The sequence below is a fragment of the Aotus nancymaae genome, unplaced genomic scaffold, assembly GCF_030222135.1.
Source record: "Aotus nancymaae isolate 86718 unplaced genomic scaffold, 86718_ANA_hifiasm-v0.15.2.pri h1tg000014l, whole genome shotgun sequence".
NCBI classification, from domain to species: Eukaryota; Metazoa; Chordata; class Mammalia; order Primates; family Aotidae; genus Aotus; species Aotus nancymaae.
Genome location: NW_026988425.1, coordinates 123,847,664 through 123,870,355, shown reverse-complemented (window position 1 = coordinate 123,870,355; position 22,692 = coordinate 123,847,664). Strand labels below are relative to the sequence as shown.

Sequence of the window (22,692 nt, the reverse complement as noted above, 5' to 3'; positions counted from 1 at the left end):
AATAGAAAATACCACATCTGTATAATGTAGCCATGCTAAAAAGTTTTTTTTAAGGCAAAATTAATTTTAATATTGTATTTAACACATCTATCCAAAATATTACCATTTTAGCATGAAATGATACAAAATTATAGGTGAGCTATTTTAAATTATTTTCATATTTACTCTCTGAAGGCCGTTCCCTGTATATTTTACATGTCATATATGTATATTTTACATGTAGCATATCATATATATTGCATATATCATATATATTTTGCATATACCATATCTCAATTTGAACTAGCCACATTTTAAGTGCTCAGTAGCCCCATGTGGCTGGTAGCTACTGTACTGGATAGCACAGATCTAGAGCCTTGATCAGATTCAGATTTGATTTTTTTGTTTGTTTTTACAGTTCTACTTCATAAGTGGCATTCAGTCTCAGAGTTTTTTCTGTTGTTTTTGGATGATGTCAGCAGCCATTGATGACCATTGTCTAGATCCCTTAATTCACTAGCTGTTACAAAACGGTGATATTCAATTTTTATTATTCCTTTTTCCTTGGTTAGCTGAAATACCTCTAAGAAAAGAAACTTCCCTTCATCTACTATTTTGATCACCCACTGGTACTGTTTGTATAGGAAAGGAAGAGTAAATATCTTGTTCTTTCCCTGTATATACCGGTTTCTCAAAATAATGAGTTCTGCTAGCACTTACCATTTTTTTTTTTTTTTTTTTTTTTTTTTTTGAGACGGAGTCTCGCTCTTGTTACCCAGGCTGGAGTGCAATGGCGCGATCTCGGCTCACCGCAACCTCCGCCTCCTGGGTTCAGGCAATTCTCCTGCCTCAGCCTCCTGAGTAGCTGGGATTACAGGCATGCACCACCGTGCCCAGCTAATTTTTTTGTATTAATAGAGACGGGGTTTCACAATGTTGACCAGGATGGTCTCGATCTCTCGACCTCGTGATCCACCCGCCTCGGCCTCCCAAAGTGCTGGGATTACAGGCTTGAGCCACCGCGCCCGGCCAGCACTTACCATTTTTAAAAATCACTATGAGCATAGGGATGGATAGAAGCATATTTGCTTTATTTTAATCCATTGCAGTCAAATTACTTATAGTTCTTACTGTCAAGATACTTTATATTGAATTTTTAAATAACAATACATTAAACAAATCACAGGTATGCACAGACTGATGAATTTTCAAAGTGAATAGAACTGTTTGCCCACAGTTCAGATCAAGGAAGAACATTTACTAGTGTCCCAGAAGGTCCCCTACCTTCATCCCTTCCAATTACCATGTATACAGTGGTTACGCTGTTCGACTTCGACTTCTAACAGTGTATGTAGATCACTTTTGCCTGTTTTTTTTTTTTTTTTTTTTTAAATGTTTTTGTTTTGAAACAGTCTTCTCTCTGTCACCCAGGCTGGTGGAGTGCAGTGGTGCAGTCTCCACCTCCTGGGTTCAAGTGATTCTTGTGCCTCAGCCTCCCAAGTAGCTGAGATTACAGGCATGTGCTCCCGGGCCAGCTTATTTGACAGGGTTTCACCATGTTGGCCAAGCTGGTCTTGAACACCTGGCCTCAAATGATCCACCCACCTCAGCCTCCCAAAGTGCCGTGATTACAGGTGTGAGCTACCACGCCTGCCCACTTTTGCCTGTTTTTTGTTTTGTAATTCAAATTTGATGTTTACCAGCTTTCATGGATTATAAAATTCATGTGTTCATTGTAGGATATATAAAAATTTAAAATACACAACTGAAACAAAGCCTTTTTTTCTGAGTTCATAAATAACGATTTTTTTCCAAAATTGGTATCTTTTCGCATTTTTCTATACCATTATAACATTTTTCTTTAAACTTTTTATTTTAAACTATTGGATTTATAGAAATTTAAGCTCTTCTTCCTTCTTTAGTGTGATTACATTCTCCATTTTTAGTATAGCTATGTTCACTTGTTACTGTTTTTATTCTGTTTTTGATTCCTCCCCTTTTCCTCATATCTTTTTGGTTTTAATAGTTTAGTTTTTGATCTGTGAAGGATAATATCATGAAATAATACTGTGGTTCTAAGAAAGTGAGTTATACAAAAAGATATGCTCAGAGGAATGTCACTCTTTTCATCCCTGCTATACCATTCCCTCCCTCCCTCCTTTCTACCTGAACAAACTGTGAGAGGTCTTTTATCTTCTTTTCAGCCTCTAGATGATGCTATACCTCAAAATAGTTTCATTTTTGATAACTGGAAAGCACTCTAGATTTTAAGTTTCCAAGAATATTTGTAACTGTCCCTAATGAGATTTTGTCAGTATTTAATGTACAGATAATGGTAACTTTCAAGCTGATGTTCTTTCACTCTTATTTTAGGATAGCTGCTAATATAGCAGCTTATCTGAGAACTTACGTTTTTAGCACACCTTCACCTTTGATCAACCAAAAAATTACAGGTTCACTATGTCTTTATCTCTTAACTCTTTAATAAATTTCCTGATCAAAACCATCTCGTCATTTGTTTCCTAAATTGTTAGCCAAGGTGTGGGCACAATAATATATTTATAAATTTAACTGGTGTTGAATAGAGTGGGGTGTTGGATGCTAAATTTAAATTTACTTTTCTGTAGTTGCTGCCTTCTTATTTTGATCATTATTTTCATTCTTATGCTTCATGAATTTTTATCTTGCATTCATGAAATGTGTTGAATCCCTGAATATTCTTAGGATTCTCCTTCGTTTCATTTTAGAGTGATCTTTTTTACCACCTCTTGGACATTTCTGTTTTTGAAATTTAAATGACAGCCCTTCAGATCAGTCCAAATAGACATACTTTGCCTTACTTTTTAACACATAACACTCTTCTCTTTGTACTTCATTTGTGTCACAGTGATCACAATTTGAAATTATGTAACGAAGGACAGGGGTCATCTGTTTTATTCACTAAAACTTACGTTGCACTTCTCCTTAAGTTCCTGGCTCAACCTCACCTCCATAGATGATCTTGCTTTCAATTTGGATGGAAAAAAGCCAAAAAGACCAAAACAGAAACACTTTGGAGTTCAGAAGCAATCAGAAACAGTTCAGTGTAGCAGCTTTGCTCACAGAAGGAACTCAGAGAGGTCCCAGAGTACTCCAACACATTTACTACTTGGTTTTCCTAATGGGGAACTCCATGTAATCAGGAAAGAGTGTTCCTTGCAGATTCATGGAAATTTTATTATTTTATGATGTTAGATAAATGAGGTATATTGATCTCAAATATTGAGGAATCTTAAGTTTTGGTGCATTCTCTGGACAATAAGTAGTGTTTTTTTTTTTTTTTTTTTAAGCTCCATTGGCTTTCAGCTGTCCTCATTATCTGCTCCTTCTCACATTCCTTCGGTCCTTCCTTTAAAAATACTGGTCATCCACAGGGTCACCTTAGTCCTTGGGTAATTACATCTTTTCCTTTTGACTTCAATAATACTACCTTGTAGACCACTCAAGAGCCATTTTGAACTCTGGCCTCACTTTTCACTTTAACTTTCTAACTGGTTTCCCTTCCTCAAATCATTTTCCTATTACAGCCTTCAGAATGAATTCTGATTGTGTAATTTGATCGTTTAAATTTCTTTAATGTCTTCCATTTTAGTTTAAAGTCTTGGCATTACATTAGAAAGCCTGTTGTGATCTGGTACCTTTACAACTTCTCTTCTTTTACTCTGTCCCTGTTTCACAGATTGTACAACTTAGGCATATCAAAGACAGCATCACGTGTAGCATCACACAATCTTGCTGACATGCTATTTCTTCTGAAACATCTTTCTCCACTTTTTTCCTGGACATCTTTTAAGCTTGAACTCAAGACGTTGCTTTCTCAGGGATTAGGTCTCTGATCTTCACAGCAGACACAGTCCTTTTGCATCTTCTGTAACAGCTGTTATCTATTTGGTGCGAAAGTTATTTATTTTGGTGCAAAAAGCTTTTTTTTTTTGAGACGGAGTTTCGCTCGTTACCCAGGCTGGAGTGCAAAGGCGCGATCTCGGCTCACCGCAACCTCCGCCTCCTGGGTTCAGGCAATTCTCCTGCCTCAGCCTCCTGAGTAGCTGGGATTACAGGCACGCGCCACCGTGCCCAGCTAATTTTTTGTATTAGTAGAGACGGGGTTTCACCATGTTGACCAGGATGGTCTCGATCTCTTGACCTCGTGATCCACCCGCCTCGGCCTCCCAAAGTGCTGGGATTACAGGCTTGAGCCACCGCTCCTGGCCCGCAAAAAACTTTTTATCTTTTGATGCCATTTTATTTCTTTTTTTTTTTTTTTTCCTAATTTTTGTTTTTAATATATATAATAGAGACGGGGTCTCACCATACTGGCCAGGCCAGTCTCGAACTCCTGACCTCAGGTAATCCACCTGCCTCGGCCTCCCAAAGTGCTGGGATTACAAGCGTGAGCCACCATGTCCAGCCTTGATTTCATTTTAATGGCAAAAGCTGCAGTTACTTTTGCACCAACCTAAATACCATTTATCTAGTGTTCTCAGCTGCTGCTGTCAGTCCCTAGGGAGGGAGAGGGATCTATTTTTGGCCTCCCCAACACTTACCATGTCTGATACATGTTTGTTGAATGAATGAATCAGTGAATCAATGAATGAATAATACATGGATTGTTTCTGAAATTACAGCCATCAGTATAGTAAAATTGAACTGCCTGTGTATTTAGATAATGTTAAGGGGTTCTTCATTTGGAGAATGGTTTGTATCTTCTCTTTCGGATTTGTTCTTCTCCCAGTTACAGGCTCCTCCTGTCTTGTCAATTCTTGTGCTCTCCTACCTTTCCCCATTCAGTAATCTGTCCTAAAGGACAGTGAAACTGCCTAGAACTGGCATCTGAAGTTTTGGCAGGAAGCCCTTCAGAGTTGGTGATCTGAGTAGTGTCTTTGCCAGCTGGAGCTTAGAACAAAGAAACTAAACAAACTCTTGGCAGATTCTGAAATACAGCTTTTTGCTTTTTCAGAAATTGTGATTCTAGTCAGTTGATGCTGACTTAGAAATGTGTGCAGAACTCAGAATCCAGCAACCATGAATTGCAGTTACTTTTGATGCCTGCAGTGCTTCACTAATTATTGAATTTGTAGGCTGTTCATTGGAATTATAGTCTAACAGAATTTTGGAGCTAGAAAGGTCTTTTCATTTGAGATAATTTCATCCAATTCCCTAATTTTATAGGTGAGGAAAACTAAGATTATGTTTCTAGTTGAGATACATTTGGGCTTTTGTCTTCTTATGCCTGGTCTAGTTCGTTTCCTGTTTACCAACATCTTTCTGAGTTACTAGGGAGTGGTGTAGTGCTAGAATCCCGCTTAGAGGAAGAATACTTTTCCCCTTGTTCTCCTACAAGCCTAAATGAGCCTGAGACTGGTAATTTACCAGAAGCTTTTTGTGCAAGTTATGCAATTATTCCTTCTGCTTTTTTTTTTTTTTTTTAAGATGGAATTTTGCTTTTGTCACCCAGGCTGGAGTGCAATGGTGCGATCTTGGTTCACTGCAACCTTGGTCTCCCAGGTTCAAGTGATTCTCCCGCCTCAGCCTCCCAAGTAGCTGGGATCACAGGCTTGTGCCATCACGCTCAGCTAATTTTTGTATTTTTAGTAGAGACAGGGTTTCACCATGTTGAACACATTGGTGTCAAATCCTGACCTCCAGTGATCTACCTGCCTCAACCTCCCAAATCCTTCTGCATTTTTTAAATGAGAAAAATTCAATTTGATAAGTAGTAGGTGAATGTGACTAAAAGTGCAAAGGGCTTCCAGTAAAAAAGTGCCAAGGGCTCCCAGTGAAAACTGGAACTCCTCCCACCTGGTTTTCATTTCTCCACCCCAGAAGCCATGTGTTTCTTAGGTATTCTTCCAAAGGATCCTCCCCACTTCTCACTTTTCAAAAGAATCAAAATTCTCAGTCATTAGTGAACATTTTTCTTTATGGAATGCTCATGAAAATAGTGGTTAATAAATTTACTGGTACCAAAAATGTTTTATATTAATTTTAGCTTTTATTTCTGAATGATTTACTAGAAGGATTTCTTTGTTTTTCCCCAGCATTTTATTCTGATCACTTTCAAATACATAACAAAATTGAAAGAAGTTTACCATGGATACCTGAATACCAACCACTAAGATTCTACCATTATCATTTTACTTTGTTTGCATTATTATATATTTATGTGTTTGTTCAGCTGTGCATTCCTCAGTTCATTCAGAACTCTTCATCAGGATTGCCTGATTATATAAACAACCATAGACAGAATTTACTGCTTTTGCCACAGAAGCAAATGAAAGGCTAGAGAATGGAGAGAGTTGACATGTTCCATGATTTAAACTAGTAATATGTATATTTTCTTTTTTTATATAACATAAGGAGTGGTAAAGCCTAGTCACTCACTTATATTATGGATTAAGTTGGTTTAGTGGCTGGTCAAGAGTCTAACCACTTCTTTTGATGTTTCATTCTCAATTACTTTCTTCTACATAGGTCTTTCTTCTGCTAAATCAAGCTATATTTGATATTTAACAGAGAAGTTTGTTGAGATATGTACTTTTCCAGTTCCTCCAAAGAAAAACTATATGATTTTAATGTGGAATGGTGAGAACAATTATGTTCTAGTATTTTAGTTTTCCCCCTTGCACAAAGTAAGTTTATCTTCTTGTACTCCTCCTGGAGACTGTACATTAAGGCCTTAATGTATAGATTCCTTACTAACAGGAGAATAAACTTTTTAAAAATAAGAACAATAATCCTCTTAAGCGTTATTTGATTTTCCTAAAAACCAAGTGGAAAAACAGATACAGATGCTTCTCAGCTCACTTAGAGCTATGTCCTGATTAAATTCATCATAAGTTGAAAATATTTTAAGTCAAAAAGGCATTTAATACACCCAACCTACCCAATATCATAAGCTTAGCCTTCCCTGCCTTAATCATGCTCAGAACACTTACATTAGTGTATAGTTGGGCAAAATTATCTAACACAAAAGCTTATTTAACAATAAAGTGTTAAATATCTCATATAATTTTTTGAATGCTGTAGTGGAAGTGAAAAACAATGATTGTATGGGTACCATTGTAAAGTCAAAAAATCAAGTTGGCCCATTTTAAGTCCAGGGACTGTCTGCATTTGAAATGTCAAATAGGAATGGGATTTGGTGACTATGGTTTAAAATACATTGCCAGTTTGTTCTGATTGGGAATGGAGAAAAGAATGCAGGAAGATAAAACACCTGATAGAAAAATGTCACCCACAGTCCCTTTACTTTGAAGATGATAAACAGTGTTAACATTTTGTTTATTCTTTCAGCCTTTATTCCCTACTAATGTCTAAACAAAATTAGGATGACAATGTACATGCTGTTTTACAACCTGCTCTCTCCCGAATGTTAAATAAATTTTCCCATTTGATTAACATCCTCTTACAAAATGGAATAGTGTGTGTTCATTAAGACCTTATCGAGGATGATTAACTGTTTCATACCAAAGAGTATGTTATCAAGGAGAGTAAGTGCATGTTATCCCATCACTTCTGTTTTGGACTGATAGGAAAAGGATGAAAAAGGCAGTAAAGCAATGTCACTGGTTAATGAAATAGATCAAGAAAAGATGAGCTGAGAGCTGTGCAAGCAGTTGTCATTCTCAATATCAGCTGAGATTGGACAAACTGGCAACTACTGCAGATACTTTTATCATGTATACTTCAGTGGGACTGTTGATGTTTAACTGACTTTGTTGCTTCTCATTGATGGAAGAATTTTTTTTTTAATGCATTATCCCAGTCAATGTTTGTTTAAGAAAAAAAATACCTTTGTTTCCAGTGGAGGTCTCGTTAAAGGGAGGTTTTGTTGCGCTTGATTGGAAGATTGAAACAAAATGCTGGTGAGGTTGGCAGTTCTTATCTATGGGGGTGAACAGAGACATCCTTTCTCTCTCCTCTCTTATTCATCTGACAGGAAAGTTAATCTAGTTGCTTTGAATTTAGGGAAGCAGGCTTTCTTTATAGGGATTTACTTTCTAAAATGGCACTAATCTTCAGTTAAAGTCGCTGTGGGAAAGGAGAAATGGGCCCATGGCACTTTGATAGGCATATTCTCAGGATGCTTTTAACAGTAGTGTATGAGAAAACAGGCCTCACTTATGAAATAGGCATTTGTAGTAATGGGTGACTAGTGGTTTGAGAATCTCATGCTTAGCCTTCTCCCTTTCTACTCTACCTTTTGATAATGCTGAAGAATCTTTTTTAATTTTACTCGTAAATGCATTTTAGGAGTCCCAATTTCATAAAATGGTAGCATTCAGAGAGACTGAAATATTTTAAACCTCTAAGAATAATTAACGCCATACAAAAATTATTTTGAATCATTTACTGCTAATTCCTTAGATAAGCTTGTCTAAACTGTGGTCCATGATTTGCATGTGACCCAACACAAATTCGTAAATTTTCTCAAAACATTATGAGGTGTTTTTTTTTTTTTTTTTTTGCTTTTTTTTAAAGCTTATCGGCTTTCATTAGTGTTAGTGTATTTTATGTGTGGCCCAAGACAATTATTCTTTCATTGTGGCCCAGGGAAGCCAAAATACTGGACATCCCTGCTTTAGATAATGATTTATTTTCCTCTCTAGTGAGAGGTTCATGACAGGAGGTGAAACTGAAGTACACTATAATTTGGGCAGGGACCTGTATTGGAGCTCGTATCACTTATTTTATGATTCTTGGGGGAGTTTGGGAGCTTGTTCTTTTTTGTTTCATGTTGTGTGTATCTACATGTGTGTTAATACATATTCTAGAAAAGCTGTTCTTTCTCTTTTGGTTATAAATGAAGCTTGAGAAGGTAATTCTGCAGCAAAACTGAAACTAGGTAGAGCAGTCGTGTTTGTGACATTAAAGCAGCCATTTGCCAAAACTATCAGTGGTTTTATCTGTTTTCCTGTAACTTGTATATTTATAATTACTGTGTTCAGAGGTATTTAACTTTCCCTTCCCTTATAAAACATGAGATGCTTTTAAATGTTTACATGCATTAGATATTTTAAGATAATACCACCCCAACTTGTGTGAATTTTGGTATTTCAGTGTGCTGAATTGTTAACTTGATGTTCTTGCTCACCTTGTTAAGGACATTATCTTAACAGGTAAATGATTTGTTTTTCTTTTCCTTTATCAGAGCACAACAATGGGGGAAACAGCTATATGGGAACAACATACAGTGACGCTTCACAGGGTAAGTGTGTATTGCAGTAAATAATCTGTGTATAACTCAGGATACTGGCAGCTTTGAAAACAATAGAGGAAAGCCAGATGTCAAGAAGCCAGAGGAAGGGTGAAACTTTTTCTATATTCTTTTGTTTAAAATTAGAGTTAAAATAATTTTGTATTAAGGTCAAAAGTGAGCATGATTACTTTTTCATATATCCGTTTGTATATTTGCTGTTTTTATTCCTGACTTAAAAAGTAAATGATTTGCTTTTTAAAATTTTGAGTTTTAAAATCAGATAAAGGACTCTGTATGTTAGTATAAGTTATGATAAACTGTTTCAACCTTTCTGAGTATATATGCATGCATTGTGGGAGTGAGGTTGAAAATTAAACCAGGTTGTATGCATAATAAAATCCTAAAAGATACTTAATTGATTTCAAACATGTTGACCCAAGCTGTTGCTTAAATAATTGCAGATGTGAGAAGAGGGATGAGTAGCAGTAAGAGATGAGTTCTTCCTTGGTAGGAGTAAGAACTTTGTCAGAAGTGAGACTGCTGTCAGTTTGAATTCTAGTTCTACCTTTCTTTTGCTTTAGAAATGGGGAAATGGGCCGGGTGCGGTGGCTCACGCCTGTAATCCCAGCACTTTGGGAGGCCGAGGCGGGTGGATCACGAGGTCAAGGGATCGAGATCATCCTGGTCAACATGGTGAAACCCTGTCTCTACTAAAAATACAAAAAATTAGCTGGGCATGGTGGCACATGCCTGTAATCCCAGCTACTGAGGAGGCTGAGGCAGGAGAATTGCCTGAACCCAGGAGGTGGAGGTTGCGGTGAGCCGAGATCGTGCCATTGCACTCTAGCCTGGGTAACAAGAGCGAAACTCCGTCTCAAAAAAAAAAAAAAAAAAGAAAAAGAAGTGGGGAAGTGGGCTGGACATGGTGACTCACGCCTGTAATCCCAGCACTTTGGGAAGCCGAGGCAGGCAGATCATGAGGTCAAGAGATTGAGACCATCCTGGCCAACATGGTGAAACCCTGTCTCTAACTAAAAAAAAAAAAAAAATAGCTGGGTGTGGTGGTGCACGCCTGTAGTCCTAGTTACTTGGGAGGCTGAGGCAGGAGCATTGCTTGAACCTGGGAGGCAGAGGTTGCAGTGAGCCGAGCTCGCGTCACTGCACTCCAGCCTGGCGTCTGGCAACAGAGCGAGACTCTGTCTCAAAAAAAAAAAAAAGAAAGAAAGAAATGGGGAAGTGATTCAGTCACCTTTGAAAGCCTTGGTTTTCACATATTTAAAATGGAACAAATTGATAACAGTCATGCTTTACCAATTTGTAAAGTTAAATGCCTCTCAAAATACTCTCCTCTTTCAAGAGAGCTGAATCTGCTGAGTACTCACTTAGAGAATGTATGGAAAGAGAGAATATTTAAATACTCACCTTATACTTTACACTTACTATTTCTACCAGTTGTATCCATTATTAGGAAGATGGAAAGGGCAAAGAATCATGTTCCTGGACTCTCCCTCTGATTATCTCATGCATGTTTGGATCTGCACATAGTAGATAATGGGTAAATTAATTATTAAAAAAAATAGTGGGTTTTCAGATAAGATACAGTCAACTTTTTAATGTCTCATTAAATGGTGAAGGAAATCATTAAATAATACTAACCTTGACTTTCATAAACCTGCCATATGGTCTTTCTTTGTTTGAAATGTATCGATAGGTAGCATATTTAAATCAGATACATATGATTAAATATATAAGATAACTTCTTATGACTGGTGGTGATATCAGTGATTTGGTGTTATTTTATCACATTACCTTTATTTTTATTCAGACCTTTATTGTTTTTATTGGTATAATTTACATATAGTAGAATTTACCCTTAGTGTGCAGTTCTGAGTTTTGACAAGCATATACAATCATATAACCACAATTTTAAAAATACAAGACAACTTTATCACACTAAAACTTTCCCTTACACCTATTTCTAGTCAGCCCGGTTTCCTCACCTCCACTTAACCAATAATATGGTTTCTTTTTGTACATTTTTGCCTTTTCTAGAATGTCATGTAAATGGACTCATACAATATGTACCCTTTTCTTAGACTTAGCCTAATGCATTTAGGATTTCTCCGTGACGTTACTGATACCGGTAGTTGGTTTCTTCTTGTAGCGTTTCATTGTAGGAATGTATAATAGTGTGTTCATTTTCCAGTTGTGGTATATTTGAGTTTTACGGTTTCCAGTGATTATGAACAAACTTGCCTTAGTGTACAGATTTTTGTATGAACATAACTTGTTATTTCTTTTGGGTTAGTACTTAGGAAAAGACTTGCCGTGGTTCCCATGGCCGTTGTTTAAGTTTTAAAGAAATTCTCAAACTGTCTGTACCATCTAGTACCACCACTGGCAAGGTATAAGAGCTCCAGTTGTTCTATATACTCATCAGTACTTGATATGGGTTGAGCATCCCAAATCTGAAATCTAAAATGCGCCAAAATTCAAAACTTTTTGAGTGATGATGTCATGTTTAAAGGAAATGCTCATTGGAACATTTTGGATTTTGGATTTTTAGAGTAAGGCTGCCCAACTGGTAAGTATAATGCAGACTTTCCCAAATCCAAAACATTGGAAATCTGAAACACTTCTGGTCCCAAGCATTTCAAGTAAAGGATACTCAATCCGTATTGTCAGATTAAAAAAAAAAAAAAAAAAAAAAAAAAAAGCTGGGCTCCGTGGCTCACACCTGTAATCCAAACACTTTGGGAGGCCAAGGCTGGTGGATCACCTGAGGTTGGGAGTTTGAGCCAGCCTGGCCAACATGGCGAAACCCCGTCTCTACTAAAAATTTAAAAAATTAACCAGGTAGGGTGGTGGGCACCTGTAATTCCAGCTACTTGGGAGGCAAGGCAGGAGAATTGCTTGAACCCAGGATTTGGAGGTTGCAGTGAACTGGAATTGCACCATTGCAGTCCAGAACCTGGGCAACAGAGCAAGACTGTGTCTCAAAAAAAAAAAAAATTGCCACTGTAATAGGTGCCTACTAGTATCACACTGTGGTTTTAGTTTGCTTATCTCTAAAGACTAATGATCTCTTGATGTGCTTATTTGTCATCCATATATCTTTGGTAAAATGCATTCAAATCCATTTTTAATTGAATTCTTCTTATTATTATTGAGAAATTGTGGCAAAATATAACATAGACTTCACGTATTCAAGTCCGTTGCCCATTTTTAAGCCCTACGTTGCTTGTTTTTTGGTTGTTGAGTTGCAGTAGTCTTTATATATTTTGGATATTAACCAGTTATTAAATATATATGATTTACATGTATTTTTTCCCATTCCATGGATTGCCTTTTTACTCTGTGCTAACTCTTTTTGGTGCACAGAAGTTTCTGAGTTTTGAAAGATTTTTTAATATATTCAGGATACAGGTTCTTTTTTTTTTTTGAGACGGAGTTTCGTTCGTTACCCAGGCTGGAGTGCAATGGCGCAATCTCGGCTCACCGCAACCTCCGCCTCCTGGGTTCAGGCAATTCTCCTGCCTCAGCCTCCTGAGTAGCTGGGATTACAGGCATGCGCCACCGTGCCCAGCTAATTTTTTGTATTAGTAGAGATGGGGTTTCACCATGTTGACCAGGATGGTCTCGATCTCTTGACCTCGTGATCCACCCGCCTCGGCCTCCCAAAGTGCTGGGATTACAGAGGTTCTTTATCAGGTATTATTTGGTAAATATTTTTTCCCATTCTGTGGTTTGCCTTTTCTTTCTGTTAATGACAGTGTCTTTTGCAGTACGTGCTTTAAGTTTTGATAAAGCCCTGGCTGGGTGCAGTGACTCACACCTGTAATCCCAGCACTTTGGGAGGCCGAGGCAGTCAGATCACTTGAGGCCAGGAATTTTAGACCAGCCTGACCATCATGGTGAAACCCTGTCTCTACTAAAAATACAGAAATTAACTGGGAGTGGTAGCATGCACCTGAAGTCCCAGCTACTCAGAGGCTGAGATAGGAGAATCGCTTGAGCCTGGGAGGCAGAGGTTGCAGTGGACCTGAGATCCTGCTACTACATTCCAGCCTGGGCAACATAATAAGACTCCATTTCAAAATGAAAGAAAAAAAATGTTTGATAAAGTTCAATTTGTTGATTTCTGCATGCTTTTGGTTTTGTATCTCAAATCTTTGCCAAACTCAAAGTCGAAAAGAGTTTTTCCTGTTTTCTATTAGAAGTTTTATTTCAGTTAAATTTCTGTTTGTGCAATGAGATAAGGGCAGAGATAATTTTTTTTTGATAGAGATGTTCAATATTTATTTTGAAGAAGCATTTTCGTGGAAAGATTATACTTTTACCATTTAATTGCCTTTCTCCCTTTGTCAAAAATCAATTGGCCATATATTTCTGGACTTTCTTGTCTGGTCTGTTGATCTATGTGTCTGTCTTTTTACCAGTTACTTCTATGTTGATTACTGTAGCTTTATATTAAATGTGAAAATCAGGTAGTATAAATCCTCCAAAATTTTTAGAAATGATTGTGGTATTCTAGCTCCTTTGCCTTTCTGTATATTTTAGAATAATTTTGTCAACTTTTATTTCCCTCCAGACAAAACAAAACCTTCTGGGATTTTTATTGGGATTGCATTTGAATCTCCAAATCAATTTGGGGAGAATTAACATCTTAACAATATTGAATATTTCAAACTGTGAATGTAATGTTATCTTCCCATTGTTTTATTTTTTAATGTATGGTATGTAGTTTTTGGCAAATAGATCCTGCACACATTTTGTTAGGTTTATAGTTAAATATCTCATGTTTCTTGATGCTGTTGTAAATAGTGGTTTTGTTTTTTAATTTCAATTTTTTATTCCTTGTTACTATGTAGAGATATAGTTTTTTTTAATAGCAAACTTACAATCTTAAAATTACTAGTTGTAGGAACTTTCTTGTGTAGATTCCTTGGTGTTGTCCTGTGTATAGGCAGTCATATCATCTGTGTATAGAGGCAATTTTATTCCTTCCTTTCAAATACTATTTCTTTTTCTTGCCTTATCACAGTAGCTTGAACTTCCAGAATGTTGTTGATTAGGAATAGTGAGCAGATATACTTGCCTTACTCCTAATATTGGGTAAAAGCATTCTGTCTTTCACCATTAAGTATTTTTTTGGTTGATGCCCTTTATCAGGTTAAGGAAGTTCCCTTGTATTTCTGTTTTGCCATTATTAGGTTGAGGGAGTTCCTTTTATCTTAGTTTTCTGGAAGGTTGTTGTTTTTAATCATGAATGAATGTTGAATTTTGTCAGTGCTATTTTTTGCATGTATGACTGGGATTATGTGGGTTTTCTTCTTAATCTGTTGATATGGTGGATTTCTTGCTTTTTGTTGAACAGCTTTGCATTCCTGAGATAAATTCTACTTGATTGTTACATGTTATGCATTTTAGGTATTGCTGGATTGATTTGCTGATGTTTTGTGAGGATACTTGTTTATTGGTCAGTACTTTTTTTTTTTTTTTTTTTTTACATATTACTATCTGGTTTTGGTATCATAGAAAAGCTGCTGCACCTCAAAACAAGGAGTTGGGAAGTGTTCCTTCCTTTTGTGGTTTCTGGTAGAGTTCATGTACAACTGATTGTATTTTTTTCTTAAATGTTTGTTAGAATTCACTAGTAGAGTAACCTGATGCTGGTGTTTTCTTTGTGAGGATTTTAATTACAAATTCAGTTTCTTTAATTTTATATAGGAATATATAGCTTATGTATTCCTTCCTTCTTAGGGTTTGTTTTTGTAGTTTGTATCTTTCTTTCTTTTTTTTTTTTTTTGGAGACAGTCTTGTTCTGTCTCCCAGGCTGAAGTGCAGGGGCGTGATCTCCACTCACTGCAACCTCTGGGGTTGAAGTGATTCTCCTGCCTCAGCAGGCGGGCAGCCCAGAAAATGTCATCACAAGATACATAGAGATAAGAGAGGTATATAACTCACAATTGTTTGGTTGTTAAATATGCTAACTGTTGCACTAGGAAAACAGCTGGATTGCCTCTGAGCCTCATCACAGAGAGACTATGACAATTGAAGTCCTCACCAGCCATCCCTCCAGGAATGGTTTTTTGGTTTTTGTTTTTTTGAAAGTTCAAAAAAAAAATCTTTTTGGCTGGGCACCGTGGCTCACACCTGTAATCCTAGCACTTTGGGAGGCTGAGGTGGGCAGATCACGTGAGGTCAGGAGTTTGAGACCAGCCTGGGCAACATGGTGAAATCCTGTCTCTACTAAGAATACAAAAGTTAGCCAGGCATGATGGTGCTACTCAGGAGGCTGAGGCAGGAGAATCGCTTTAACCCAGGAGGTGGAGGTTGCAATGAGCCGAGATCATGCCACTGCACTCCAGCCTGGGCAACAAGAGCAAAACTCCATCTCAAAAAAAAAAAAAAAATCTTTTCGGCACAAGCAGTAATAAAATGTCTCCCATCATAGAAAAGCCCAGGACCTGATGGCTTCACTGCTGAATTCTAGCAAGCATTTGAAGAAGAACTATATCAATCCTACTCAAACTATTCCAAAAAGTTTAGAGAATACTTCCAGAGTCACTCTACAAGGCCAGTATTTCTGTGGTACCAAAACCAGACAAAGAGAGACACACACATACACATCGCGCGTCCACTCGCGCGCTCTCCCCCCCCCACCCCCGCCTCTCTGCCAATATCTTTGAATAGAGATGCAGAATCCTCAAACCAAATTCAACTACATATTTAAAAGATCATTCATTGTAATCAAGTGGGATTCATCCCAGGGATGCAAGGATGGCTCAACATATTTATTCTGAAGTGGTTTGTGTCTGTGCCCCTGCCCACATCTCATGTTGAATTGTAATCCCCAATGTTGGAGGAGGGGCCTAGTGGGAGGTGATTGGATCATGGGAGTGGAGTTCTCATGAATGGTTTAGCACCATCTCCCCTTGCTACTTTATAGTGAGTGAGTTCTTGCCAGATCTCGTTGTTTAAACCTCCCCCTCGCCCACTCCCCCCTGCCATGTGATGTGTTTGTTCCCTCTTTGCCTTCTGCCCTGATTATGTGTTTCCTGAGATCTCCCCAGAAGCCAACCAGATGCTGTCATGCTTGCTGTACAGTCTCAAGAATCGTAAGCCAGTGAAACATCTTTCTTTAAATTAATTACTCAGTCTCGGGTATTTCTTTATAGCAGTGTGTGAACGACCTAATACATATTCAAATCTGCAAGTGCGATACATTACATAAAAAGAATGAAGGACAAAAACCATATGTCCATTTCTATAGATGCCAAAAAAGCATTCAACGAAATTCAGCATCCCTTCATGATAAAAACTCAACTGGATGTAGAAGGAACATGCCTCAGCACAATAAAAGTCAGAGCTAGTATCTAATCAGAAGTGGAACAGTTTCAGTGCATCTTAGAGGTTCACGTGAGTGATGAACTTGGGTGGAGATGGTGACACAGCTTGTTCTCTCCTCCTAGGCTCTTAGTGCATCGAAGATCCTGAGCGGCCAGGGGCCTGGCCACTCCCACCCCGAGCCCTACCTTGGCTGAGCTTGTCACCGCTGCGTGTCCCGGGCTGCCGGCCTGCCTGTCATCTGCAGTGCACAGGTACGCATGTGTGTGCATAGGTACACGCACCACACACATACCATGACTACCTCACACACAGCACACCCATACCCCATGCACACCACACACATATCATACCCACCTCTCACACGCTACACACATGCTATGCCGACCTCACATACACCACACACACATACCCCATACCCACCACACACAACATACATACCCACCTCACATACACCACACACATACCTCATACACACCACACACAACAGACATACCTATCTCACACACTACACACCACGTATACACCATGTCCACCTCACACATCCCACACATTTAACCCATATACACCACACACACACTACACACATATCATATCCCCCTCACACACACCACACACATAATATACCCACCTCTCACACACCACACACCACATATATACCATGCCCACCTCACACACACCACACACTTAACCTATATACATTATACACACCCACCTCACACACACCCATATACACTACACACACACCACACTCATATCATACCCACTTTAGATACACCACACACATAACATACCCACCTCACACACACCACACAGTTAACCCATACACACTACACACATATACCCACCTCACACACACCACACACTTAACCCGTATACACTACACTCATACTCACCTCACACACACCACATACTTAACCCATATACACTACACACATATACCCACCTCACACACTGCACATATATCAGAAACACCTCTTAGACACCCACATATACACCATGCCCACCTCACACACCCCACACGTTTAACCCATATATACCACACACATATCCTTCCCACCTCACACACATACCCCATACACACCACACCCACCACACATACCCTCCTCACACACCACCTATGTATCATTCTCACCTCACACAGCCCACACCCTCAACCCATATGCACCACACACACCACACACATCATACCCACCTCACACACACTATACACATAGCATACCTACCTCACACACAGCACACACTTAACCCATATACACTATACAGCCACACACATATACCGACCTCACATACACCGCACACTTAAGCCATATACACGACACACACGGCACACATAGCATACCCACCTCACGCACATACCCCGTACACACCACACACTACATATACACCATGCTCACCTCCCACATCCCACACATTCAACCCATATACACCACACACATACTACACACGTACTTCATACACTGTCACACACCACACATAAACCCCCCCCACACGCCATATACACCACACACATATCATGTCCACCTTGCAAACACCACACACATACTTCATACACACCTCGTACTCTTCACAGTTACCAGACGCCACACATGTATCCCATACCCACCAAACGCACCTTATATACACACACCACACATGCCACACTCACCACATAATACTGCACATGCACACACCATACGCATTTCATATACACCACACACACTTCATAAATACCACGTACACACCACATCACACTCTACATACATATTACATCACCCATACAACACAGCACATTCCACACAGACAACTTATTCACACTACAAAGATACCACACGCACCATACAATATCATACATACATATACCATACACATCTTACAGGCACCACACACCCCATACACACCACACACCCCTCATACAACCACACACGTTACACACGCTTCCTACGTACCACACACCACAAACACTATGCCATGCACAGAAAATATACACACTCAACCCTTCCACACTACATCACACTTCACACACACCACGCACACATCACATTCACATCACACACACCACATACCACACGCCATACACAGAACACTCCACACACCACACTCTCCAGAATGCCCCACCAGCATGCACACATACGCACCCCACACGCTCCCTACCTACCACACCACGTGCACTGTATGTCACACACACACCACACACCACCACACACATTTGCATGCAAACTACTGATTTTGCATTCAGACTACTTGAGTGAAACTGAATGGTTTAGTTTTCCCCAAATTAATACTGCTCGTCTGCACGCCGCCGGCTGTCCTGGCTTGCACGTCCCCTGGTCCCGCCCTTCCTTGGGTCAGTGCCACCTCCTGTGTTTCAGGTATGTCTGGCTGTGCCCTGTGGTGTCCTCATGTCCTGATCACATGAGAGGCTGGCCCCTCTGGCCCAGTGGCCGTTTTCTTGGCGGAGACTGGCCTGTTGCCACCACTCCTGAGGCCCAGAGCAGCGGCTGGTGCAGGAAGTTCTGCTTCCTTCCCTCCCCACGGGACATTCTGTCTGAGGTCTGACATCTCCCCAGCTAGAAGAGACACCCTCAAAGGTGCGCAGGTGGGTTTCATTATACTGCTGGTGAATAACCAATGCGTTTTGGTAAAAAACTCAACCGGTACATACATCTTCAATAAAGTAAAATGTGCATGGCCCCTCTGCTCCCACCTTTCTCCCCTCCCCAGAGGACACGACTGACAAGCCTTTGGGGAGCTCCTCCTTTCTGTGTGCCTTCGCGTCCGTGTGTGGGCTGGGGAGTGTGTGTGTGTATTCTCTAGCCATCTTAACAGAGCTGGAACTGGGATCTACACACGTGCACTGACTGTGTAGCTCACTTGATATTTTCCCTCCAAAACAGGACTTTAAGATCCCTGACTGTAGTGCCTGTTGCCCTGCCTCTTTAAAAACGCCATCGACCCTTGGAGCACACGAACTCTTTCATTTATTTAACCGTTCCCTTATTTATGGGTACTTTGGTTGTTTCCAGTTTTTTAAAAGATTACCGGCTGGGTGCGGGGGCTCACTGCTGTAATCCCACCACTTTGGGAAGCTGAGGCGGGTGGATTACGAGGTGAGGAGTTCAAGACCAGCCTGACCAATATGGTGAAACTCCGTCTGTACTAAAAATAGAAAAATTAGCCAGGCGTGATGATGCGAGCTTGTAGTCCCAGCTACTTGGGAGGCTGAGGCAGGAGAATTGCTTGAACCCGGGAGGTGGAGGTTGCAGTGAGCTGAGATCACGCCACTGCACTCCAGCCTCGGTGACAGAGTGAGACTCTGTCTCAAAAAAAAAAAAAAATTGCTGCAATGAAAACCTTTAGCTGTCATTTTTCATCTTGCTGCGGGAGAACGTGGTGGGAGATGCCGTGGTGGTAGAGTGGCCTGGCGCATGGCCAGGCTTTGTGTGGTTCTGACTGTATTCTTCCCAGTGTTCCTTTCTACAGTGGTTGCCTCCGGGAGATGACGACTGTGTGAGTGCCCACCATGGCCCACCAGAAGTGTGAGAGTGTGGGGAGCGACATGTTGGACCACAGGGCAAGGCCAGGCCCTGTCCCGCAGTGCCAGGAGCCCAAGAGCGAGGATGTGGAGCTGCCATTGGAGGCCATGTACCTGAGGGCCTGGAGCTGGCCGCCCTGTGGCCAGAGAGCCCCATGCCCGAAGAACAGGAGTGCCACAACCACAGCCCCGATGGGGACTCCAGCTCCAACTACGTGAACGACGCCTCCAGGGAGGGAGGACTATGACCAGGGCCTCTCTGAGGAGGAGGAGAGGGCATCACCTACTACGTCCGCTACTGCCCCGAGGACGACGGCTACCTGGAGGGCATGGACTGCAACGGAGAGGAGTACCTGGCCCACACAGCGTGCACCCCGTGGACACCGACGAGTGCCAGGAGGCCATCAGTGGAGGAATGGACGGAGTCGGCAGGCCCACACCCCCAGGGCCACAGGGCTGAAGGCAGCCAGGACTACCTGGAGGGCTACTTGCCCATCCCGGAGTTTGAGCCCTCCGTCCTAGAGGCCCGTGACCAGGAAGAAGATGGCCCCCACTGTCCCAGCAAAGAGGGCTACCAGGACTACTACCCGGCAGAGGCCAACGGGAACACTGGCGCCTCCCCCTGTTGCCTGAGGTGTGGGGATGGGGACCTGGAGGACCAGGAGGGTGACATCGACGAGATCGTGGCCGCAATCAAGATGAGCCTGAGCATGATGAGCATCACCAGCGCCAATGAGGCCGGCTCTGAGCATGGGCCTGAGCCAGAGCCTGGGGACTCTGCAGAGGCCTGCCTGCCTTGCCAGCAAGGCCCCAGCAGGCACGAGGGGAGGGCCAAGTCACTGTCAACCTCCCTTCCAAGGCCAAGCACCGCGGAGATCCCCAGAGAGGCTTCAATCCCAACACCAGGACCCCAGAGGAGAGGCCGAAGTGGCCCCATGAGCAGGTAGGACCCTGGCTGTCCCAGAGAAGGGAGCAGAGGGGCCTGAGAGCAAGGAACCTCCTGGTACAGGCCTCGGAGATGCTGAAGCGAGGGGGTGGGAGGAGTGTGTGCCTTGCAGTTCTAATGGTGGCTGAGCCCTTCACTGGTCCAGTTACGAAGCATGTTGTGTGAATGCTCTGGCCACTCTTATGCTCACCCCTCAGACTGAGGAGTAAAGTCTTTTTGAGGGCTGATTGGCCACTGGTGTTTCACAGAAGACGCCCCTACTCCCACCCTAGAAGAGGGTCCATTTCTATCCCGCTGCCATGGATCTGCTCATGGTGGGGCAGTGTCTGTGGGAGAGCCTGTCAATCCTCAGGGGTGCACTCAGACCAGCAGGGCAGTGGCAAAGACGTGGGGGCGCTGCTGCTCACACACTGCCGTGGCCAGTGGTGGGTGGCCTGGTGGCTGGGCTGGGGGCTGCCGTGCATTTCACAATGGAAGTGTCTCTAAAAGCCTGGGGACCTTGGTCTGATGGGTAATTAGCTGTGAATAAGTGTTCGGAAGAGGAGTTTTTGAAAGTTTGACAAAACCTTGGGGAAGAAACCCATGGTAATGAGGGCAATGGATGTCAGCATAGCTGTGTTTTCTTTTAATTATAGCAGAGTCAGCGTGCATTCTAATAAACACATTTGAAAATCTGCCTTCCAAAAAAAGAAAAGCCTCACTGTGAGTATATAAAGAAGATGTGATTGATTATTGGACTTGTGTAAAAGAACTTCTATTTGTCCAGTTACGTGGACTGCTTTCGGAGTGGGCGGCGACTCCTCGGGATGGCACTGCGCTGCAGCAGCTCCGCACCCTGGCCAGGTAAGCTGGGGGGCTCAGACTGCGTGACTTGCAGGCGGTGGCAGCCTGGGGTCTCCCGTGGCGCTGCAGGCACCCGGACGCGTTCGGGGCGGCCGGAGGTTGCGGCCCCAGTGCTCTGGAGTGCTGCCTTGTGTACTCGGCAGAGCTGCGCGGCGGTTGTTGCTGGGATCTAGGGGAGCAGCCCAGCGGCCCCACTCCTCTCCTATGGGCCACTTCCTGCTCCCACGAGTGGTGGAGGGGGCGTGCAGCGGTTACTAGCAGGCGGCTCCCGCATCCCTGGGTTGGGTGGGGGAGCCTGGCAGTGAATGGCCACCTGGTGCTTCGTTTGTGAACATTTGAATAATTTTCTAATCTCCTTTGTAAATTACTGTTAATGTGGAATAATTGAAAGCACAGTGTATTTGGAATGGAATATAATTTCTCAGCTCTGGCTTTACCTCTAACTGATGACACACCTTTGAGCAAATGGCTTTATCTGAATTCTTTGGATTTGGTTCCTGGCAAACAAGAACTATTTACTTTTAGCACCAACATTATATTGTATTTAATACTAATCAGTCTTTAACCTGTATTTGGTTATTTTTCGGAAGAGGAACTGCTAAGTTTTAAAAATGTTATGTTTGCATAAAAGAATTTGAGAAGATTTGAGGGACTACTCACCAGAAGTAGTGAAACTCTCTCTTGTTGAAAAATCATCAAGGAGTTTTATCTTAGTCTGTTTTATGTTATAACAGAATACCAAAGACTGGGTAATTTATAAAGAACAGACATTTATTTTCTTACAGTTCCTGAGACTGGGAAGTCCAGGATGAAAATACCAAT

At 41.4% G+C, this 22,692-nt stretch overlaps 1 pseudogene; it reads left to right on the top strand.

Annotated features, from left to right (window-relative positions):
• The window catches only part of LOC105709185 (amyloid-beta A4 precursor protein-binding family A member 2-like), a 40,903-nt pseudogene that overhangs the window by 12,880 nt on the left and 5,331 nt on the right, over positions 1-22,692 (top strand).